Genomic DNA, 26,361 nt, shown 5'->3' on the forward strand with positions numbered 1-26,361 from the left:
GAAACCCGCGTACCGCAAAAAAAAAAGAATATCTGCTTTAAAAAAAAAAATCCAGGCAGTCTGAATCCAGGACCTGAATTCACAACACTGTGATTAACTGCCTCTGCTGGTCTACTTCCTGGGAGGGTCAGGGAGGGCTTCCTCCTCTCATGACCCACCTGGAAAATGGCTCTTATCTTTCAATATAATTCATGCATCATCTTCTCTTTAAAACCTGACTCATTTGACTCCCATTCTCTCCCGGTCTTAGCAATTAGTAATATCCTCTTTCTGCTCACACAACTTTCTCACTAGGTGTGCCTGTCTCTCTCTCCCCCAGTGAATTGACGGCACACTCCTTGAGACCAGAGACTTTGTCCCAATCACATTCCTCCTACTAACACCTTCCATAATATCGCTCATAGGGCAGGCAATGTCCACCGAATGAACAAGCAGAAGAAGACCCTTCAGTCTTCTTAGGCTTATCATCCATCACACCCAATGGTTTTCAAAGTGATGGCAGCAGTTAGGAAAAGGCTGACTGCCTGACATGAGAGGTACCTGAACTTCCCATCAGGATAACTTATGCAAGAAGATCCTGAAATCACATGTATATTGCACAATCAAGTTGCTACACTGCCACTTCTTTAAAAACTACACCTAGGGCTTCCCTGGTGGCGCAGTGGTTAAGAATCCGCCTGCCAGTGCAGGAGACATGGGCTCGAGCCCTGGTCCAGGAAGATCCCACGTGCCGCGGAGCAACTAAGCCCGTGCGCCGCAACTACTGAGCCGGCGCTCTAGAGGCCGCAAGCCACAACTACTGAGCCTGCGTGCCACAACTACTGAAGCCCATGTGCCTAGAGCCCAAGCTCTGCAACAAGAGAAGCCACCACAATGAGAAGCCCGCGCACCGCAACGAAGAGTAGCCCCCGCCTGCCGCAACTATAGAAAAGCCTGTGCGCAGCAATAAAGACCCAATGCAGCCAAAAATAAATAAATAAACCAATTAAAACAAACAAACTACACCTATGGCCTCTTGGTGAGTTCCTTATTACCGGTAACGAAGGAAGAAAAATTTAAGTCCGTGTACAGATAGTGGTAAATGATATCCTGGCACTAGTCAGCAGTGGATAGCTGCAGCAAGATACTGCACTCAGAGATGGTCCTGAAGGCTCCGATGAGGAAGTGAAATCCAGCCAGTGAGCAGACATTCAATTAGTATGCATGGTTGTACCCCTGGTCAGGAAGGAGAAATGGCCAGAGAGGCAAATCCACACCGACTCACTGACAGTAGTTAATGTTTGGCTGGAGGGTCAGGAATCTGGAAAGAACAAGGAGGGATAATCAGTGACAAAGAGATCTAGAGAAGGGTGTGAGAACGGGCACGGAGTGCAAGGACGGCTGTGTCCTACGCGAGTGCCCACAATGACAGCCACTGCAGAAGCAGGTGGACAAGATGACCTGCCCTGTGTGTCTCTCTCAGCCTCTTTCACCAACTCTCAGTGAGCTCACGAACAAAGAGACATGGCAGCAGGGACTGGAGTGATGAATCTGCTCAATGACATGAACTTCCACCAAGGATGATCCAGATTTTCCAATGTCAGGTATCTATCTGCAGGGTATAGCTTCTCGGGTATTTGGCATTGTGTGCTTCCTCCAGCTCTGGACTTGGGAAGCAGCAACGTAGCTGGGAGCCCCAGAGAGCTAGACCTGTGCCCCAGCCCCAGTTACTGCTTTCTGCACCCTCTCCTCGGTGCCATACCTCCACACACCAGGGGTCCTTCAGGGCTGGCTGTCCAGTGAGCCTGCTACCCAACCTTTGTCCCACACAATGCCCTGGAGCTGCCCTGGCCCAGGCGATATACAGAAGTGTAGGAGTTCCTATAGAAGGGGGCTACTGCGCCAGCAAGCAGCTCCAGCAGTGGTGCACTGACTCTTTCCGTGCACCTGTCCACCAACCTTGGCTCAAGTGAGCCCTAGAGGTGCATTTCCTGTGGCCCATCCAACACAGAAAACACACACCCCAGGACTCACTAAAAGGGTACCCTAGCTGCCTCTGTAGGCCCACCGACCAGTCTCAGATCCCCTGAGCCCCAGACTGCTTCTGTGTGCCCAGTAACTGCGAACTAGCCCTGGCCCAGGCCATCCAGATGCAATCATACCTGCTCCAACAAGGTATGAACTCCAACCCTGGGAAGCAGTCCCCTTCCAAATGTGTCCTTCTTTAGGTACTATCCCTAAGCCCTAGAGTATAGAGTTCTCTTTCCAGTTTACAGTTATTCTGGGCATTCCCTGGTGGTGCAGTGGTTAAGAATATGCCTGCTAATGCAGGGGACATGGGTTCAGGCCCTGGTCTGGGAGGATCCCACATGCCATGGAGCAGCTGGGCCCGTGCGCCACAACTCCTGAGCCTGCGCTCTAGAGCCTGCAAGCCACAACTACTGAGCCCATGTGCCACAACTACTGAAGCCCGTGCGCCTAGAGCCTGTGCTCCTCAACAAGAGAAGCCCGTGCACCGCAACAAAGAGTAGCCCCCACTCACTGCAACTAGAGAAAGCCTGTGTGCAGCAATGAAGACCCAACGCAGCCGTAAGTTAATAAATTTACAGTTATTCTCCTATCACAGCTTAGTAATTCCTTAATATATTAAATTTGCCTTGTTTAAATGACTAGTATATGGTTTTGTCTCCTCGTTGGACCCAGACTGACACACTGTGTCTGCTCCCCAACGTCACCATCTATGGAGTCACTGCATGCCTTATTCACTGTTATGACACCACAATGACCAAGGAGTTTGTTTCAGGGTAAAAGTGAGGTGACGAGCCCACGATCACTGGATTCACTCATCTATCACATACCTCATCATTCAGAAGCAACTGGCTTTAGAGTATGGGGGAATGGCCTACTGGGAACTCACTGCACCAAATAGGGGACCTTGGGGTTAAAGAGCTGCCCCACAAGCTGCAGCTGTATACACTCTGCACAGATGGCCAACAGACACTGCTACATCTCCTACTGTCCAGAAAAGAGGGGTCCTAATGAGAGTAGCATCTCACTGACACCTAATGACCAAACCAGGAAGTTTTCCTTCCAGCCCACTCAACTCTGGTTCTGACAGGTTAGAAGTCTTAGTACCCAGAAGTTGAAAGTTGCCCAGGGTGACACACTTTCAGGATAGCAGAAGCCTGCCTGACCAGCTGGACTCCTAATGCCTTTGAACCAACAGACTAAAAAAAAAAGGAAACAAAAAACAGTGACTAAATACAGTGATGGTCAAGGATAAAGAGAACATGAAACAGGCAGTGAATCCCAAAAAGTATGTCTTTAAAAAATATATGTATTTCTAAACTAAGCTTCCTTCCAAAATGTTAACATGTCTCCCAAGAATAGTAACATTAATGCTGATAAATTTTTTCCAACCCTCTGAATTCATGTCATGAAACAGAATGAAGAAAAATTAATAAAACATCACCCCAGAACCATATTCCCTCCCCTGAAAAAAATCAGTCAGCTATGGTTTTGTTTTTCTACATACACATGCTTCTAAATAAAATATATCTAAAAGCCTATGAAGAACGTAATGGAATAAGTCAATGGGGGCAGGCTAACAGAATGCCTTCAATGTCTCCTCAGCACCTCTCACTGCCAAGGGCCGACCAGCACAAACAGATGGAGCATCGGTGGCGACTGAAGAAGAAAAGGCAGGAAGACAGTGTTTTGTATGAAGAGCCTGGGCCTCTGGAGTCAGAATGCCTGGACTTGAATCCCAACTCCATCTCCTATCAAGCTACATAACTTTGAGAAGTCACTCAACCTTTGTAGAACTCATTTTTTTTTCTTCTGAGAAACTGACACCCCATAGGTGTTAAAAAATATTAAGTTTATTTTTTAAAACAACACTGAACCCTAAAGCTGCTTAGAAAATATACATGCAAAATAAAATATAGTACAACAGTGGTTGAAGGTTACTCACTGTTTACCCTTAAGCAAGTCATTAAGGCCTCCAAGCCTCAGTCTCCTTATCTATAACTGGAGGATTTTAAAAAAACCCACTCAGAGGGTTGCCATGGAATCAAATGAGATATTACAAGTAAAGTACTTAATAGAGAATCTAGCACATAGTAATCATTAAGTCAAATAACAGCTATGTGTTATCATAAAATGACAAAAATTTTAAATGGGCAAAATAAAGCAGGTAACTGCAAATAAAATAAATGCATGGGTAGCAATATTAAAATCAGAAAAAATATAAGTAACAAAGATTACTCTGTTAATAGGAGGTAAAGTTTTAATGAAGACATGTTTATTTTCTGTATGAAAATAAACATGTTGAAATACATAATGCAAAAACCATTAAAGTCTCCAGATAAAAATTAACAGAATTTACCAATGGTCATACAGGGTACCTATCAATCTGTAACAAACCAAGTAAACAAAAACATAAATGACAAATTTAAACAAGGCTTAACTGTTGGATTTATGTCAAGATTTAAACTCCACTAAATACTTCTTTTGTTAAGCTCCAAAAATACAAACCAATCAAACAATATTCTACCAAAAAAATTAACACACAAAAACCTACATCTCAAAAGGCACAAGTTGTAGAGGCCATATTCACTTAAAAACAAAAAAACCGATGAAATATAAAATTCATAAAAGTTGAAACCATATACTTCAAAATCCAATTCACTTCAATATTCAAAGCTCTCTCAGATAAATACTATAACAAAGAAGTAATAAAATCTGTAATTACAGTCCCACCAATAATTAATACTAGAGGACAGAGATCATCATTGAGTTCTCAGTAACAACTGTAGTAACTAGCAAATAGTATGTACTAAATGAACATTTGCTGAGTAAACAGATTTAGAGTAACAACAAAACTGAGAACAGTGTATCTCAAAACTTTAGGTGTCAGGCCAAAGCTGTACTTAAAATTAAGTTCACGGCTTTAACCACCAGTATTATTTTGAAGGAAGGGAAAGAAAAAAAAAAACTTTGGCTAAAGATTAGAACCAATTCAGAAAGACCCAAAAGAAAACAAGGACAATTTACTTTAAAATATTAAAAAGTTAATGACATATAAAAGAGAACTGTTAAACAGTAGTTAAAACTTGGCAGTTCTCACTGAATTCTATGCTTAAAAATGGTTAAAAAGGCAAATTTTATGTTACATATATATTTTACCACAATTAAAAAAATAATTTTTATACCTTAAACTAACACAACATTGTAAATCAACTGTATTTCAATAAAATTTAAATATAAGGACTTCCTTGGTGGGCCAGTGGTTAGGACTCCACGCTTCCAATGTAAGGGGTATGGGTTCAATCCTTGGTTGGGGAGCTAAGATCCCACATGCTGTGCAGCACAGCCAAAAAAAAAAATATATATATATATATTTTTTGCGGTACGCGGGCCTCTCACTGTTGTGGCCTCTCCCATTGCGGAGCACAGGCTCAGCGGCTGTGGCTCACGGGCCTAGCCGCTCCGCGGCATGTGGGATCCTCCCGGACCGGGGCACGAACCCGTGTCCCCTGCATTGGCAGGCGGACTCTCAACCACTGCACCACCAGGGAAGCCCAAAGTATATTTTTTTAACTAAAAAAAGTTTTTTTAATTAAAGAAGAAGGAATTCCCTTGTTGGCCAGTGGTTAGGGCTCTGTGCTCTCACTCCCGAGGACATGGGTTCAATCCCTGGTCAGGGAACCAAGATCCTGCAAGTGCGGTGCGGCCAAAAAATAAAAATCTCATGATAAAATGAAAAAAATATAAATAAAATAAAAACAATATTTTTTTAAAAGGGCAAGTCTAAAGGGGGGAGGTTATTGAAAATAAAATAATATTAAAAAACAAAGAGTACAAACATTAACTAAGCACCAAGTCCAGAAATAAGTCCCAGTATATCAAGTCAATTTAAAAGAAAAATGAAAGGAATAAAGATTTTTAAATTTTAATTAAACAAAGGATCAAAATTGACTCAGCCAGAAACATTAAACCTAGACCAATGACCATGAAGAAACTGAAAAATTTGCAGAGAATCACCTCCTTTAAAAGTTCCAGACCTGGAAAGTTTAACAAGTGATTATCCTTTAAGAAACAGAATACTCCTGGGGACTTTCCTGGTGTCCAGTGGTTAAGAATCTGCCTTCCAATGCAGGGGACGCAGGCTCAATCCCAGGTTGGGGAACTAAGATCCCACATGCCGCAGAGCAACTAAGCCAGTGTGCCACAACTACTGAGCCCGCACGCTCTAGACTCTGTGTGCCACAACTAGAGAGAAGCCTGCACGCCCAACGAAAGATCCTGCGTGCCGCAACTAAGACCCAACGCAGCCAAATAAATAAATAAATGAAACAGAACATTCCTGAGCACAAACAACATGCTTACTTAATGGAGTTAAAGATTAAATACTCTTAAAAACATCTTCAAGTTATGAATGGCACATGATAATTAACATTTACTGAGTCCTTCTAAGATTATCACTCTCTCATCTACCTCAAACTACCAAAGTCATGGTTTTAAATAAATTTCTACCGCTGTTCCACTATTTATGGATGTTCTGAAGTCAGTTTATCTTGTACAACAGACTCCTGACATTCTCAATGGACACATCAGGACCTTCAAGAACACATAATATGACAAATAACTAAAACATTTAAATGACCTCATCAGACCTTTAAGAAATATGTAAGATTACACCACGCACTGCTTTTTTTTTTTTTTTTTTTTTTTTTTTTTTTTGCGGTACGCGGGCCTCTCACTGCTGTGGCCTCGACCGTTGCGAAGCACAGGCTCCGGACACGCGGGCTCAGTGGCCATGGCTCACGGGCCCCGCCGCTCCGCGGCATGTGGGATCTTCCCGGACCCGGGCACGAACCCGTGTCCCCTTCCTCGGCAGGCGGACTCTCAACCACTGCGCCACCAGGGAAGCCCTGCACTGCTCTTTTTGACTTTACTTTATTAATCTCATAAGATGGTCACTGTTCACAGGGCGGAAAAATCACAAAAAAGCTTAAATGAAATAGGTGTGCGGGGGATGAGCAGTCCCCAGATAAGTGACTTCCAGGAAAACCTAGGAACTTCAAGGTCTTCTCCATTCAAATTCCTGCCTTTGTAAAATTAAGAACAGAATGGTACCAATTAGTTACACCCAAAATAATGAACATCTCTAAGAAATATTACATGGACTCCTTATATCCTCAATATTTTGAGGTATTTTAGTCTTCACATTAACTAAAAACCTTAGGTAATGTAACAGTGAGATCAATCCCTATACAAAGAAGTCTAATAAAACTCAAGTGACCACATCAAGGAAGCTGTGTGTATATGTACAGAAATTACCCTCCAAAGTACGAAGACTGGTCAGAGAACAGCGCATCTCCATCCTAGGTTGCCCACACCTGTTACAGTACCTCCCCCAGGTACTGTACAGGTACAGGTACAGAGTCAGCTCCCAAAGCTCAGGTACTGCCTGGCTCTGGCCCCTCACTCGTAGCTGTGCAGCTGGCCTTGAACAAACCCGTAGGCTTTCCATGCCTGCTTCGTCAACATAAAATGGGGATAACAGCATCTCCACTTCAGATTACTGAGGGCAAAAAAACATACAACCTAAATGGTTAGCACTTTGCCTGACACAGAGTAGGTGCTATATAAATGCCAGCTAATGTTTTTGTTGTTGTTGTTTTGTTTTCGGCTGCACCACACAGCATGTGGGACCTTAACTACTTGACCAGGTATCAAACCCGTGCCCCGTGCAGTGGAAGCTCAGAGTCTTAACCACTGGACTGCCAGGGGAGTTCCTAAATGCCAGCTAATGTTAATATATACTAATAATTGGGTTTGTGGCAGAGCTACTCAGCGATTACTAGATACACTGTAAATTAATGCCAACAGACCATATAAACTAATTTCTGATCTGTCTTCCATTATAATCCTGGACAGCTGCTAGTTCTCTCTCTCACTGCTGTCCCAACTCACCTAAAACATAAGCCTCCTGGGAGTTCCCTGCCGGTCCAGTGGTTAGGACTCAGCATTTCACTACGGAGGGCCCGGGTTCAATCCCTGGTCGGGAACTAAAATCCCACAAGCCACACGGCACAGCCCCCACCCCCCCAAAAAAAAAGCGTCCTGAGAGAAGCCGCTGCACGTGACACCTGCTTGCAACCTCGCCATGCCCAGCAGCACCCAAGATTTACATGTGTTCCTCCAATGTTACAATCCCAGTATCTAGCATGTACCCAACACATCAAAAAGCCTCAGCAAATGTCTGCTCAGTGAGTAAATTTGCATTCTTTAAACTACGCCAACTTGCAATCCAAGCTCCTGACTTGGCGAGTCTGGCCCTTGTTGCCACTGACCAGATTCTACTCATTTGTGGGGCATCAACCCTGACTTTGCTCACTTGGTACACTCACTCCAAAGCTGGCTCCCAGATGGCTGCTGTGGTTCTCTGCCCCCACAATGATGCACTGTCCTTGCTCCCTCCCCTCCCCTGAGAGGTCAGCCATCTCTAACCCAGGGCCCGTGCAAGAGGCAATGCAAGTGTTTGGGGGTGGGGCTAGAGGAGCATGAACCAGCAGACGGAGGGGGTGGGTCATGAGGCCTTCTTTCCCACAGGTGGGTCATGAACCCAAAAGGCTAGAATTTATTCCCCATATTTTTTAAGAAGTTTAGTTCAGCTTCTCAATGCTTCTAATAGGGCAAAAGGCCTACTTCCTACCCAAATAACTAACTGTTCAGTAGCCAGACTTAAATGATAAGTTAATGTTGCTACTGATTTTAATGTTTGTTTCTAAATTAGTGCAAAATAATTCATATAATAAAAGATGTCGTACAAGTAGTATTTTTTTAATGTAAATTTTATTTATTTATTTATTTTTGGCTCCGTTGGGTCTTCGTTGCTGTGCACGGGCTTTCTCTAGTTGCTGCGAGCGGGGGCTACTCTTCTTTGTGGTGCGCAGGCTTCTCACTGCAGTGGCTTCTCTTGTTGCGGAGCACGGGCTCTAGGCACACGGGCTTCAGTAGTTGTGGCGCGTGGGCTCAGTAGTTGTGGCTCTTGGGCTCTAGAGTACAGGCTCGGTAGTTGTGGTGCACGGGCTTAGTTGCTCCGCAGCATGTGGGGTCTTCCCGGACCAGGGCTTGAACCCGTGTCCCCTGCATTGGCAGGCGGAGTCTTAACCACTGCGCCACCAGGGAAGTCCCTGTGCATGTAATATTGAAAACTCCTGTGTTCAAATTTATTATGGCAGTTTAGATGTAAGCAGTAATACTAGGAAAGAGGTCGCAGCTTCTGAACGTTAGAGAACCCTGAGGCCCTGGTCTTGGCCTCTGCTCACTCTATGCTGTCCCTCCGCCAGCCACATCCACTACCATCAGTACACACACAATTCTCAAAAGTTGGTTTTGGGGGCACTTCCCTGGTGGTCCACTGTTTAAGAATCCAGCTTAAACGCAGGGGATGCCAGTTCAATCCCTGGTCAAGGAACTAAAATCCACATGCCGCAGGGCAACTAAGCCCATGCACTACAACTACCGAGCCCGCGCACCACAACTAGAGAGCCCACGTAACACAACTACAGAGCCCACACGCTCTAGAGCCTGTGTGCCACAACTAGAGAGAAGCCCACGCACCACAATGAAGAGCCCACATGCTGCAACGAAAGATCCCGCGTGCCACAACTAAGACCTGATGCAGCCAAAAACTAAATTAATTAATTTATGAAAAAAGAAAAAGAAGTTGGTTTGGGGGCTCCAATGTCTATGGTACAACTGTCTAATCTGCACCGCCCCCCCTTGGATGTCTCAAGGCACTCTGAGCTCAACATGTCCAAACCCAAATTTACATGCCTCGGCCTCTGTGGCAATGGTGAGCCAGAGCCCCTGGCAGCGTCCACTGCAAAGAAAACGGCAAGAGAGCAAAGGGACAGTCCCGCCCAATGCAAGGAAGACCTGTGCCCTGATGAGACACCCACAGCCCATTCTCCACATCCATCCCCCCATTTTCCACATCCCATAAGCAAAATTCAAGTAGGCACACCACATGCCCTGTCAAATGCCCACCCATGCCTGACACCAGGCCACTAACTAGTCTTCCTGCTTCAGCCTCTGCCCTTACATCCATGATGCATCTGCAACCACTCTTTTAGAACCTAAGTCACAGCACTTCATTCTTCTGCTCAAAACCCTCCCATGCTCCCATCTTAACAAGATAAAAACCAATGTTGTCAGAGGGACAGACAACACCCTCTGTCCAGAACAGAGCCCAACAAGCAGGCACTCAGCAGACACTGGTGGGACGGAGGGACAAGCGTGATGTACACATGGCAACATCGGATCCCCAAAACGAAGCTGCGGGCCAAAGTAAGAGTAGGACCCGCGTCCCACACCATTCGGTAATAAACACACAAATACATACAAGAAAATGAGGGGCCTCCCTGGTGGCGCAAGTGGTTGAGAGTCCGCCTGCCGATGCAGGGGACACGGGTTCGTGCCCCGGTCCGGGAAGACCCCGCATGCCGCGGAGCGGCTGGGCCCGTGAGCCATGGTTGCTGAGCCTGCGCGTCCGGAGCCTGTGCTCCGCGACGGGAGAGGCCACAACAGTGAGAGGCCCGTGTACCGCAGAAAAAAAAAAAAAAAGAGAGAGATTTACAGAGATGCTTCTTCAGCTAAGAATGACCCTCTCAACTTAATAAAATGCTTTAAGAAATCCAGATGACCAAATCCACGATGGCTCCCAGAATGTACTACCTTCTTACAAATGGAAGATCTGAACACACTGAATCCAACCCTGCAGGCAGAAATAAGGCTAAGGTGATTTATCCAAGGGAGCACAGACCCAGACTGGTCCCAGGCTGAGCAGATGGCAACCAGAGACTCCGAACACTCAGTGCTGCCTAAACGCCCAGAACTAATTCTGAAGAACTCCTGGGCTATTTCATTGAAGAGGGTCACAAATACAGAAGATATTCCAAAGTGAACATTAGAAGTCATACTTTAAGTTTCTGTTGCTTAAATATTAGTTGTGAAAACCTCCAGATGTATGTGAATTATCCAGCCTCTGACTCTTAAGAGTATGGCTCCACTTTCAAGGGCATCTGAATGAGATTAAATCAAGTTATGACAATACACCAGTCCTAAAATTTCAAGGATGAACATATGAATCCCAAGACCATCCAGAAATTTCTGTCATCTTTAACTTCTTTTATCAGTGTCTTATCGTTTTTGGAGTACAGATATTTTGCCTCCTTAGGTAGGTTTATTCCTAGGTATTTTAGGATCCCTTTTTGATGTGATGATAAAAGTGATTGTTTCCTTAATTTCTCTTTCTGATCTTTTGTTATTAGTGTATAGAAATGCAAGAGATTTCTGTGTATTCACTTTTTTTATTTTATTTTATTTATTTATTTATTTTTTTTGCGGTATGTGGGCCTCTCACTGTTGTGGCCTCTCCCATTGCGGAGCACAGGCTCCGCACGTGCAGGCTCAACGGCCATGGCTCACAGGCCCGGCCGCTCCACGGCACGTGGGATCTTCCCGGACCGGGGCATGAACCTGTGTCCCCTGCGTTGGCAGGCAGACTCTCAACCACTGCGCCACCAGGGAAGCCCAACTTTTTTATTTTAATAGGAACTTTTTTTTTTTTTTTTGGCTACATTGGGTCTTCATTGCTGGGCAACAGCTTTCTCTCATTGAGGTGAGCAGGGGCTACTCTTCGTTGTGGTGCATGGGCTTCTCACTGCGGTGGCCTCTCTTGTTGTGGAGCATGGGCTCTAGGTGCACGGGCTTCAGTAGTTGCGGCACATGGGCCCTAGAGCACATGAGCTTCAGCAGTTGCAGTGTGTGGGCTCAGTAGTTGTGGCTCACGAGCTCTAGAGTACAGGCTCAGCAACTGTGGCGCACGGGCTTAGTTGCTCTGCAACATGTGGGATCTTCCCAGACCAGGGATCACGCCCATGTCCCCTGCACTGGCAGGCGAATTCTTAACTACTGCGCCACCAGGGAAGTCCCTGTGTATAAACTTTGTATCCTGCCACTTTATCAAATTCATTAATGAACTCTAGTAGTTTTCTGGTAGTGTCTTTAGGATTTTCTATGTATAGCATCATGTCATCTGCAAACAGTGACAGTTTTACTTCTTTTCCAATTTGGATTCCTTTAATTTCTTTTTCTTCTCTGATTGCCATGGCCAGGATTTCCAAAGCTACATTGAATAAAAGTGACAAGAGTGGACATCCTTGTCATGTTCCTGATCTTAGAGGAAATGCTTTCAGCTTTTCACCCTTGAGTATGATGTTAGCTATGGGTTTGTCATATGTGGCCTTTATTATCTTGAGGTAGATTCCCTCTATGCCCACTTTCTGTAGAGGTTTTTTTTTATCATAAATGGATAAAATACCTAGAAATAAATCTACCTAAGGATGCAAGAGACCTGTACTCCGAAAACTATAAGATGCTGATGAAAGAAAATGAAGATGACACAAACAGATGGAAAGATATAACATGTTCTTGGATTGCAAAAATCATTATTGTCAATACTGACCCAAGGCAGTCTACAGATTCAATGTGATCCCTATCTACTTACCAATGGCATTTTTCACAGAACTAGAACAAAAAATTTTTAAACTTGTATTTTTATGGAAACACAAAAGACACTGATAGCCAAAGCAATCTTGAGAAAGAAAAATGGAGCTGAAGGAATCAGGCTCCCTGACTTCAAACTATACTACAAAGTTATAGTAATCAAAACAGTATGCTACTGGCACAAGAACAGAAATATAGATCAATAGAATAGGTTAGAAAATCCAGAAATAAACCCACACACCTAAGGTCACCTAATCTATGACAAAGGAGACAAGAATGTACAAAGGAGAAAAGACAGTCTCTTCAATAAGTGGTGCTGTGAACACTGGGCACCTACAGGTGAAAAAATGGAATTAGAACATTCTCTAACACCACACATAAAACATAAAAATAAATTCAAAATGGATTAAAGACCTAAACGTAAGATACTACAAAACTCCTGGAGGAAAACACAGGCAGAACACTCTTTGACATAAATCACAGCAATATATTTTTGGATCTGTCTCCTACAGTAATAGGAAAAAAACAAAAATAAACAAATGGGACTTAATTATACTTAAAAGCTTTTGCACAGCAAAAGAAACCATAAACAAAATGAAAACGCAACCTACAGAATGGGAGAAAATATTTCCAAATGATGTGACTGACAAGGGACTGATCTACAAAATATACAAACAGCTCTTACAGCTCAATATCAAAAAAGCAAACAACCCAATTAAAAAATGGGCAGAAGATCTAAATAGACATTTCTCCAAAGAAGACATACAGATGGCCAACAGGCACATGAAAAGATGCTCAACATCGCTAATTAATAGAGAAATGCAAATCAAAACTACAATGAGGTATCACCTCACACCAGTCACAATAGCCATCATCAAAAAGTCTACAAGGGGCCTCCCTGGTGGCGCAAGTGGTTGAGAGTCCGCCTGCCGATGCAGGGGATACGGGTTCGTGCCCTGGTCTGGGAGGATCCCATATGCCGCGGAGCGGCTGGGCCCGTGAGCCATGGCCGCTGGGCCTGCGCGTCCGGAGCCTGCGCGTCCGGAGCCTGTGCTCCGCAACGGGGGAGGCCACAACAGTGAGAGGCCCGCATACCGCAAAAAAAAAAAAAAAAAAAAAAAAAGTCTACAAGGACTTCCCTGGTAGCACAGTGGTTAAGAATCCGCCTGCCAATGCAGGGGATGCGGGTTTGAGCCCTGGTCCGGGAAGATCCCACATGCCGTGGAGCAACTAAGCCCATGCACCACTACTACTGAGCCTGCACTCTAGAGCCCATGAGCCACAACTACTGAGGCTGCGCGCCGCAACTACTGAAGCCCACATGCCTAGAGCCCATACCCCACAATGAGAAGCCACTGCAATGAGAAGCCCGTTCACCACAACGAAGAGTAACCCCGCTTGCCGCAACTAGAGAAAGCTCGTGCACAGCAACGAAGACCCAACACAGCCAAAAATAAATAAATACATTTATAAAAACCAAAAATCTATAAATAATAAATGCTGGAGAGGGTTTGGAGAAAACGGAAACACTGTTGGTGGGACTATGAATTAGTACAGCCACTATGGAGAGCAGTAGGGGGATTCCTTAAAAAACTAAAACAGAGCTATTATATGATCCTACAATCTCACTCCTGGGCATCTATCCAGAGAAAACCATAATTTGAAAAAATACATGCACCTCTATGTTCACTGCAGCACTATTTACAATAGCCAAGATATGGAAGCAACCTAAATGCCCATCGGCAGATGAATGGATGAAGAAGATATGGTATCTTCATGCAATGGAATATTACTCAGCCATAAAAAAGAATGAAATAATGCCATTTGCAGCAACATGAGTGGACCTAGAGATTATCATACTAAATGAAGTAAGTCAGACATAGAAAGACACAAATATCACAAAATATTGCTTATATATAGAATCTAAAAAAAAAGGATACAAATGAATTTATACACAAAACAGACCCACAGACATAGAAAACAAACTTATGGTTATCAAAGGGGAAGGGGAGAGATACATTAGAAGTTTGGGATTAACATATATACACTATTAATATAAAACAGATAACCAACAAGGACCTACTGTTTAGCACAGGGGACAATACTCAATATTTGGTAATAACCTATAAGGCAAAAGCCTCGGAAAAAAAATAGATATATATGTACGTATAACTGAATCACTTTGCTGTACATCTGAAACTAACACAACATTCTAAATTAACTACACTTCAATTAAAAAAAGAATTCGTGGGACTTCCCTGGTGGTCCAGTAGTTAAGACTCTGCACTTCCACTGCAGTGGGCTTGGGTTTGATCCTTGGTTGGGGAACTAAGATCCCACATGCCACATGGTGCAGCCAAAAGAAAAAAAAAAAATTTTTGATTTTGTGAGCAGATAATATTTGAGTCTAACTGATTATGAAAGCATATTCATTTTAATTTTAATGGAATTAGCTAAAATAAAAACTGGGAGTCACAGGGCCTTGACTGACACTTGCTGTTCCCTCGGCCTACAATACTCTTACCCAGATGTCTGCACAGCTTTGCTCTCTCACTGTCTTTGGGTCTCTGCTCATTGTTACCTTCTCAGGGGGGCCTTCACTGACCCCGCCCCCCATCACTTAACACTGCAGGCATTATGCGCACATGCCCCACCCCATCACTCACCACCCCACACCACCCTACCTAATTTACTGTCTCTTCCCACGCAAGGGGGCGGGGGGATCTTCAACTGCTTCATCCACTAATGTATTCTCAGTGTGAAGAACAATTCCCGACACATAATAGATGCTATAAATATATGATGAATGAACCAGTGATTCAATGACGCTAGATCTCAGGTGTGCTTCTCAAGCTCCCAAGAGTATTTCAGGATGGTAAACACCAGAATTTGCACTATTAACACTGACAAAGAGCACTAACCTCACACCTGCACAGTTATGTTTAAATATGATGGAATAAACTACCTCTGGACTGCTTTTGTTTTACTGTTAAATAAAACCTAGTTTTTAGAAAGTTATGTTCCACCACTCTTAGCAACAGAATTTCCATTACAATTTCTCAAGCCCACACATGGATTTCTAATCAACCTGGCTCTTTACAAGAGTCTGGATGAGTAAGCCCATGAGTGTTTCAGTAAATAACTAGGATGATATTGAAACAAACTGTGTTTAACTTCCTGAACAAGCTAAAGACTTAATCCTACCCAATCATGAGTTTCCATGCAACAGGAAAGGGAAGAAAACGATCTTAAGATTCTCCTATGTTCCAGAATCAGAATTAACTAAATCTGGAATCAACTTTGCACACAAGGAAACATATTCAGGCATTATCTCCTAAGACCTAAGTTCTAATTCTCCAAATAACCAACCCCCCCCTTTTAATTCCCCCCTCCTGTTTTGCCCCTTACCGTGTAGTCGATATACCTGGTAGTAACACACACTCCTTACTGCAGGAAACGCTGGCCTAGAATGCTTTCCTGTATCTTTCCGTTTAGCACTTTTGAACGTCTGGACTAAATTGGCTATACTGTCTAAACTCACATCATGGAAAATTTCTGCACTTCAAATGTGATACTGAAATTTTCAGGTATCTTTCTAAAAATTCCTAATTCTACATTTCATTTGATCCGTTCAACAAACACTTACTGGGGGGGCGGAGTCAAGATGGTGTACTAGGAGGATGCGTAATTCGCATCTCCTCACAACTAGGGCATCTACCAGGCACTGGTGGGGGACCACAGACACTTAAGGGGCCAGGAGGAACCCCCAGTGACAGGCTTGCGGGATCATGGTTCCCAGGCCGGAGGTCAAGCCCAAGCTCTGAGTGGGAGCTCCAAGTACAAACTGCTGTACTAAAAGAGAACCTCAGACCCCAGGGAATATCAATCGGAGTGAGGCCTCCCAGAGGTCCTCATCTCAGCGCCAAGACCCAGCTCTATCCAACTGCCTGCAAACACCAGTGCTGGACGTCTCAGGACAAACAACCAGTAAGACAAGAATACAGGACCACCCATCAAAAAAAAAAAAAAAAAAAGAAATGACAAAAAAAAATGTTACAGATGAAGGAGCAAGGTAAAAACCTACAAGACCAAATAAATGAAGACGAAATGGGCAACCTAACTGAAAAAGAATTCAGAGTAATGATAAGAAAGATGATCCAAAATCTCAGAAACAGAATGGAGAAAATACAAGAAACACTTAACAAGGACCTAGAAGAACTAAAGAGCAAACAAACAGTGATGAACAACACAATAACTGAAGTTAAAAATACTCCAGAAGGAATCAATAACAGAATAACTGAGGCAGAAAAACAGATAAGTGAGCTGGAAGATAAAATGGTGGAAATAACTGCCAAGGAACAGAATAAAGAAAAAAGAATGAAAAGAACTGAGGACAGGGCTTCCCTGGTGGCACAGTGGTTGAGAGTCCGCCTGCCGATGCAGGGGACACGGGTTCATGCCCTGGTCCAGGAAGATCCCACATGCCATAGAGTGGCTGGGTCCATGAGCCATGGCCGCTGAGCCTGCGCTCCACAATGGGAGAGGCCACAGCAGTGAGAGGCCCATGTACCACAAAAAAAAAAAAAAAAAGAATTGAGGACAGACTCAGAGACCTCTGGGACAACACTGAACGCACCAATATTCAAATCCTAGGGGTCCTGAAAGAAGAAGAGAAAAAGAAAGGGTCTGAGAAAATATCTGAAGAGATTATAGTCGAAACTTTCCTAACATGGGAAAGGAAATAGTCAATCAAGTCCAGGAAGCACAGAGAGTACCATACAGCATAAACCCAAAGAGAAACACGCCAAGACACATATTAATCCAACTATCAAAAATTAAATACAAAGAGTGATTATTAACATTTATTCAAAAAATACACACTTCCTGAGGTTGCCTGAAGATGGCAGAGTAGAAGGACGTGCTCTCACTCCCTCTCGCGACAGCACCAGAATCACAACTCACTGCTGAACAATCATCAACAGGAAGATGCTGGAACTCACCAAAAGAGATACCCCACATCCAAAGACAAAGGAGAAGCCACAATGAGACGGTAGGAGTAGCGCGATCACAATAAAATCAAATCCCAGAACTACTAGGTGGGCGACTCACAAACTGGAGAACACTTATAACACAGAAGTCCACACACTGGAGTGAAGGTTCTGAGCCCCACGTCACGTTTCAGTCTCCGGCAACAGCAGGAGGAATTCCTAGAGAATCAGACTTTGAAGGCTAGCGGGATTTGATTGCAGGACTTTGACAGGACTGGGGGAAACAGAGACTCCACTCTTGGAGGGCACACACAAAGTAGTATGCGCATCGGGACCCAAGGGAAGAAGCAGTGACCCCATAGGAGACTGAACCAGACCTACCTGCTACTGTTGGAAAGTTTCCTGCAGAGGCGGGGGATGGCTGTGTCTCACCATGAGGACAAGGACACTAGCAGCAAAGTTCTGGGAAGTACTCCTTGACGTGAGCCTTCCCAAAGTCTGCCAAAAGCCCCACCAAACAGCCCGGATAGGCCCCAGTGTTGGGTCACAACAGGCCAAACAACCAACAGGGAGGGAACCCAGCCCCACCAGATCAGGAGACAAGTGGATTAAAGTTTTACAGAACTCTGCCCACCAGAGGAACAGCCAGCTCTACCCAGTACCAGTCCCTCCCATCAGGAAGCTTGCTCAAGTCTCTTAGATAACCTCACCCACCAGAGGGCAGACAGAAGGTTCAAGAAGAACTACAATCCTGCAGCCTGTGGAACAAAACCCACATTCACAGAAAGACAGGCCAGATGAAAAGGCAGAGGGCTATGTACCAGATGAAGAAACAAGATAAAACCCGAGGAAAACAACTAAATGAAGTGGATATAGACAACCTTCCAGAAAAACAATTCAGAATAATGATAGTGAAGATGATCCCGAACCTCAGAAAAAGAATGAGGCAAATATCGAGAAGATGCAAGAAATGTTTAACAAAGACGTAGAAGACTTAAAAAACAAACAAACAGAGATGAACAATACAATAACTGAAATGAAAAATACACTAGAAGGAATCAAAAGCAGAATAAATGATGCAGGAAAATGGGTAAGTGACCTGGAAGACAGAATGTGGTGAAATTCACTGCCGCAGAACAGAATAAGGAAAAAAGAATGAAAAGAAATGAAGACAGCCTAAGAGACCTCTGGGACAACATTAAACACAACAACATTCACATTATAGGGGTTCCAGAAGGAGAAGAGAGAGAGAAAGGACTCGAGAAAATACTTCAAGAGATTATAGTTGCAAACTTCCCTAACATGGGAAAGGAAGTAGCCACCCAAATCCAAGAAGCACAGAGAGTCCCATACAGGATAAAGCCAAGGAGAAACATGCCAAGACACACAGTAATCAAATTGGCAAAAATTAAAGACAAAGAAAAATTATTGAAAGCAGCAAGGAAAAAATGACAAATAACATACAAGAGAACTCCCATAAGGTTAACAGCCGATTTCTCAGCAGAAACTCTACAAGCCAGAAGGGAGGCTTGTATTTAAAGTGATGAAAGGGAAGAACCTACAACCAAGATTACTCTACCTGGCAAGGATCTCATTCAGATTCAATGGAGAAACCAAAAGCTTTACAGACAAGCAAAAGCTAAGAGAATTCAGCACCACCAAACCAGCTCTACAACAAATGCTAAAGGAACTTCTCTAACTGGGAAACACAAAAGAAGGAAAGGACCTACAAAAAGAAATGCAAAACAATTAAGAAAATGGTAATAGGAACATACATATCAATAATTACCTTAAACGTGAATGGATTAAATGCTCCAACCAAAAGACACAGGCTCACTGAAAGGATACAAAAACAAGACCCATATATATGCTGTCTACAAGAGACCCACTTCAGACCTAGGGACACATACAGACTGAAAGTGAGGGAATGGAAAAAGATATTCCATGCAAATGGAAATCAAAACGAAGCTGGAGTAACAAAACTCGTATCAGATAAAACAGACTTTAAAGAATATTACAGGAAACAAGACAGGACACTACATAATGATCACGGGGTCAATCCAAGAAGAAGATATAACAATTATAAATATATATACACCCAACACAGGAGCACCTCAATACATAAGGCAACTGCTAACAACTATAAAAGAGGAAATCGACAGCAACACAAAAATACTGGGGGACTTTAACACCTCACACCAATGGACGGATCATCCAAACAGAAAATTAATAAGGAAACACAAGCTTTAAATGACACAATAGACCAGACAGATTTAATTGATATTTATCAGACGTTCCATCCCCATACAGCAGATAACACTTTCTTCTCAAGTGCGCAGGGAACATTCTCCAGGATACATCACATCTTGGGTCACAGATCAAGCCTCAGTAAATTTAAGAAAATTTAAATCATACCAAGCATCTTTTCTGACCCCAATGTTATGAGATTAGAAATCAATTACAGGGAAAAAAACATTAAAAACACACATACATGGAAGCTAAACAATATGTTACTAAATAACCAAAAGATCACTGAAGAAATCAAAGGGGAAATCAAAAAATACCTAGAGACAAATGACAATGAAAACATGATGATCCAAAACCTATAGGATGCAGGAAAAGCAATTCTAAGAGGGAAGTTTATAGCAATACAAGCTTACCTCAAGAAACAAGCAAGATCTCAAATAAACAATCTAACCTTACACCTAAAGGAACCAGAGAAAGAAGAACAAACAAAACCCAAAGTTAGCAGAAGGAAAGAAATCATAAGGATCAGAGCAGAAATAAATGAAATTGAAACAAAGAAAACAATAGCAATGATCAACAAAACTAAAAGCTGGTTCTTTGAGAAGATAAAACAAAACTGATAAACCATTAGCCAGACTCATCAGCAAAAAGAGGAAGAGGACTCAAATCAATAAAATTAGCAATGAAAAACAGGAAGTTACAACACACACTGCAAAAATACAAAGCATCCTAAGAGACTCCTACAAACAACTCTATGCCAATAAAATGGACAACCTGGAAGAAATGGACAAATTCTTAGAAAGGTATAACCTTCCAAGACTGAACCAGGAAGAAACAGAAAATATGAACAGACCAATCACAAGTAATAAAATTGAAACTGTGATTAAAAATCTTCCAACAAAGAAAAGCCCAGGACCAGATGGCTTCACAGCTGAATTCTATCAAACATTTAGAGAAGAGCTAACACCCATCCTTCTCAAACTATTCCAAAAAATTGCAGAGGAAGGAACACTCCCAAACTCATTCTATGAGGCCACGATCACCCTGATACCAAAACCAGACAAAGATACTAGAAAAAAAGAAAATTATAGACCAACATCACTGATGAATATAGATGCAAAAACCCTCAACAAAATACTAGCAAACAGAATCCAACAAAACATTAAAAGGATCATACACCATGATCAAGCGGGATTTATTCCAGGGATGAGAGGATTCTTCAATATACACAAATCAATGTGAAACAACATACTAACAAACTGAAGAATAAAAACCATATGATCATCTCAATAGATGCAGGAAAAGCTTCTGACAAATTTCAACACTCATTTATGATAAAAACTCTCCAGAAAGTGGGCATAGAGGGAACCTACCTCAACATAATAAAGACCAGCGTACTACAAACCCACAGCTAACATCATTCTCAATGGTGAAAAACTGAAAGCATTTCCTCTAAGATCAGGAACAAGACAAGGATGTCCACTCTCACCACTATTATTCAACATAGTTTAGGAAGTCCTAGTCATGGCAATCAGAGGAGAAAAAGAAATGAAAGGAATACAAATGGGAAAAGAAGTAAATCTGTCACTGTTTGCAGATGACATGATACTATATACATAGAGAATCCTGAAGTTGCCACCAGAAAACTACTAGAATTAATCAATGAATTTGGTAAAGTTGCAGGATACAAAATGAATGCAGAGAAACATCTTGCATTCCTAAACACTAATGATGAAAAATCTGAAAGAGAAATTAAGGAAACACTCCCATTTACCACTGCAACAAAAAGAAAAAAATACCTAGGAATAAACCTACCTAGTGAGACAAAAGACCTGTATGCAAAAAACTATAAGACACTGATGAGAGAAATTAAAGATCATACAAAGAGAAATACACCACGTTCTTGGATTGGAAAAAATCAATATTGTGAAAATGACTATACTACCCAAAGCAATCTACAGATTCAGTGCAATCCCTATCAAATTACCAATGGCATTTTTCACAAAACTAGAACAAAAAATCTTAAAATTCATATGGAGACACAAAAGACCCCAAATAGCCAAAGCAGTCTTGAGGGAAAAAAAACGGAGCTGGAGGACTCAGACTCCCTGACTTCAGACTATACTACAAAGCCACAGTAATCAAGACAATATGGTAATGGCACAAAAACAGAAATACAGATCAATGGAACAGGAGAGAAAGCCCAGAGATAAAACCACGCACCTATGGTCAACTAATCTATGACAAAGGTGGCAAGGATATACAATGGAGAAAAGACAGTCTCTTCAATAAGTGGTGCTGGGCAAACTGGACAGCTACATGTAGAAGAATGAAATTAGAATACTCCCTAACACTATCCACAAAAATAAACTCAAAATGGATTAGAGACCTAAATGTAAGGCCAGACACTATAAAACTCTTAGAGGAAAACATAGGAAGAACACTCTTTGACATAAATCAGGGCAAGATCTTTTTTGATCCACCTCCTAGAGTAATGGAAATAAAAACAAAATAAAACAAATCAGACCTATGAAACTTAAAAGCTTGTGCAAAGCAAAGGAAACTACAAACAAGATGAAAAGACAGCCCTCAGAATGAGAGAAAATATTTGCAAATGAATCAACTAAGGATTAATCTCCAAAATATATAAATAGCTCATGCAGTTCAATACTGAAAACACAAACAACCCAATACAAAAATGTGCAGAAGACCTAAATAGCCATTTCTCTAAAGAAGACACACAGATGGCCAACAAGCACATGAAAAGCTGCTCAAAATCACTAATTATTACAGAAACGCAAATCAAAACTACAATGAGGTATCACCTCACACCAGTTAGAATGGGTATCATCAGAAAATCACAAACAACAAATGCTGGAGAGGGTGTGGAGAAAAGGGAACTCTCTTGCACTGTTGGTGGGAATGTAAATTGATACAGCCACTATGGACAACAGTATGGAGGTTCCTTAAAAAACTAAAAATAGAATTACTGTATGACCCAGCAATCCCACTACTGGGCATATAACCAGAGAAAACCATAATTCAAAAAGACACATGCACCCCAATGTTCACTGCAGCACTATTTACAATAGCCAGGTCATGGAAGCAACCTAGATGCCCATCGACAGACGAATGAATAAAGAAGATGTGGTATATATATATACAATAGAATATTAGTCAACCGTAAATAGGAATGAAATTGGGTCATTTGTAGAGAAGTGAATGAATCCAGAGACTGTCATACAAAGTGAACTAAGTCAAAAAGAGAAAAACAGGGCTTCCCTGGTGGTGCAGTGGTTGAGAGTCTGCCTGCCGATGCAGGGGACGCGGGTTCGTGCGCTGGTCTGGGAAGATCCCACATGCCGCGGAGTGGCTGGGCCCATGAGCCAAGGCCACTGACCCTTGCATCCGGAGCCTGTGCTCCACAACGGGAGAAGCCACAACAGTGAGAGGCCATGTGCCGCAAAAAAAAAAAAAAAAAAAAAGGAGAGAGAAAAACAAATATCGTATGTTATCACATATATGTGGAACCTAGAAAAATGGTGCAGATGAACCGGTTTGCAGGGCAGAAATTGAGACACAGATGTAGAGAACAAACATATGGACACCAAGGGGGGAAAGCGGTGGAAGGGTGGGGTGGGGTGGGGTCATGAATTGGGAGATTGGGATTGACATATATACAATATGTATAAAATGGATAACTATATAAGAATCTGCTGTATAAAAATAAAATAAAATAAAATTCAAAAATTCAAAAAAAAATTAAATACAAAGAGAAAATATTAAAAGCAGCAAAGGAAAAGCAACAAATAACATACAAAGGAATTGCCATAACGTTAACAGCTTATTTTTCAGCAGGAACTGCAAGCCAGAAGGCACTGGCAGGACATGTTTAAAGTGATGAAAGGGAAAAACCTACAACCAAGATTACTCTACCCAGCAAGGATCTCATTCAGATTCGATGGAGAAACCAAAACCTTTACAGATAAGCAAAAATTAAAAGAATTCAGCACCACCAAACCAGCTTTAGAGCAAATGCTAAAGGAACTTCTCTAGGCAAGAAATACGACAGAATGAAAGGACCTACAAAAAGAAATGCAAAACAATTAAGAAAATGGTAATAGGAACATACATATCAATAATTACCTTAAACGTGAATGGATTAAATGCTCCAACCAAAAGACACAGGCTGGCTGAATGGATACAAAAAGAAGATCCATATATATGCTGTCTATAAGAGACCCGCTTCAGACCTAGAGACACATACAGACTGCAAGTGAGAGGATGGAAAAAGATATTCCATGCAAATGGAAATCAAAACAAAGCTGGCGTAGCATTTCTCATATAAGACAAAACAGACTTTAAAGACTATTACAAGAAAGAAAGAAGGACAGTATAAAATGATCCAAGAAGATGTAACAATTGTAAAAATTTATGCACCCAACATAGGAGCATCTCAATACATAAGGCAAATGCTAACAGCCATTAAAGGTGAAATCAACAGTAACACAGTAATAGTAGGGAACTTTAACACCCCACTTTCACCTATGACAGATCATCCAAAATGAAAATAAATGAGGAAACACAAGCTTTAAATGACACCGTAAACAAGATGGACTTAATTGATATTCATAGGACATTCCATCCAAAAACAACAGAATACACTTCCTTCTCAAGTGCTCATGGAACATTCTCCAGCACAGACTGTATCTTGGGTCACAAATCAAGCCTTGGTAAATTTAAGAAAACTGAAATCGTATCAAGTATCTTTTCCGACCACAATGCTATGAGACTAGACATCAATTACAGAAAAAAAAATGTATAAATACAAACACATGGAGACTAAACAATACGCCACTAAATAACCAAGAGATCCCTGAAGAAATCAAAGAGAAAATCAAAAAATACCTAGAAACAAATGACAATGAAAACACGACGACCCAAAACCTATGGGATGCAGCAAAAGCCATTCTAAGAAGAAACTTTATAGCAATACAATCCTACCTTAAGAAACAAGAAAAATCTCAAACAACCTATCCTTTCACCTAAAGCAATTAGATAAAAGAAGAACAAAAAGACCCCAAAGTTAGCAAAAGGAAAGAAATGAAGATAAGATCAGAAATAAATGAAAAAGAAATTTATGAAACAAGAACAAAGATCAATAAAACTAAAAGCTGGTTCTTTCAGATCATAAACAAAATTGGTAAACCATTAGCCAGACTCATCAAGAAAAAAAGGGAGAAGACTCAAATCAACAGAATTAGAAATAAAAAGAAGGAGGAACAACTGACACTGCAGAAATACACAGGATCATGAGAGATTACCATATGCAACTATATGCTGATAAAATGGACAACCTGGAAGAAATGGACAAATTCTTACAAAAGCACAACCTTGCAAGACTGAACCAGGAAGAAACAGAAAATATAAACAGACCAAACACAAACACTGAAATTGAAACTGAATAAAAATCTTCCAACAAAGAAAAGCCCAGGACCAGATGGATTCACAGGTGAATTCTATCAAACATTTAGAGAAGAGCTAATAACACCTACCCTTCTCAAACTCTTCCAAAAAATAGCATAGGGAGGAACACTCTCAAACTCGTTCAACAAGGCCACCATCACCCCAGTACCAAAACCAGACAAAGAGGTCACACATACACGCAAAACCACAGGCCAATATCTCTGATGAACATAGATGCAAAAATCCTCAACAGAATACTAGCAAACAGAATCCAACAGCACACTAAAAGTATCATACACCATGATCAAGTGGGGTTCATCCAAGGAATGCAAGGATTCTTCAATATACACAAAACAATCAATGTAATACAACACATTAACATATTGAAGGACAAAAACCATATGATTATCTCAATAGATGCAGAAAAAGGTTTTGACAAAATTCAACACCCATTTATGATAAAAACTCTCCAGAACGTAGGCATAGAGGGAACCTACCTCAACATAACAAAGGCCACATATGACAAACCCACAGCCAACATCATTCTCAATGGTGAAAAACTGAAAACATTTCTTCTAAGATCAGAACAAGACAAGGATGCACACTCTCACCACTATTATTCAACAGTTTTGGAAGTTTTAGCCACAGCAATCAGAGAAGAAAAAGAAAAGGAATCCCAATCAGAAAAGGAAAAGTAAAACTGTCACTGTTTGCAGATGACATGATACTATACATAGAGAATCCTAAAGATGCTACCAGAAAACTACTAGAGCTAATCAATGAATTTGGTAAAGTAGCAGGATACAAAATTAATGCACAGAAATATCTTGCATTCCTGTACACTAATGATGAAAAATCTGAACGAGAAATTAAGGAAACATTCCCACTGACCACTGTAACAAAAAGAATAAAATACCTAAGAATAAACCTACCTAAGGAAACAAAAGACCTGTATGCAGAAAACTATAACACACTGATGAAAGAAATTAAAGATGATGCAAACAGATAGAAAGATACACTATGTTCTTGGCTTGCAAGAATCAACACTGTGAAAATGACTATACTAACCAAAGCAATCTACAGATTCAGTGCAATCCCC

The 26,361-nt window shown here is 41.8% G+C and overlaps 1 protein-coding gene across 4 annotated transcripts in view; it reads right to left on the minus strand.

Annotated features, from left to right (window-relative positions):
• Nucleotides 1-26,361, minus strand: part of FAM193A (family with sequence similarity 193 member A) — a 176,575-nt gene that overhangs the window by 129,699 nt on the left and 20,515 nt on the right. The window lies entirely within an intron of this gene.

Source organism: Mesoplodon densirostris, chromosome 1, assembly GCF_025265405.1.
Source record: "Mesoplodon densirostris isolate mMesDen1 chromosome 1, mMesDen1 primary haplotype, whole genome shotgun sequence".
NCBI classification, from domain to species: Eukaryota; Metazoa; Chordata; class Mammalia; order Artiodactyla; family Ziphiidae; genus Mesoplodon; species Mesoplodon densirostris.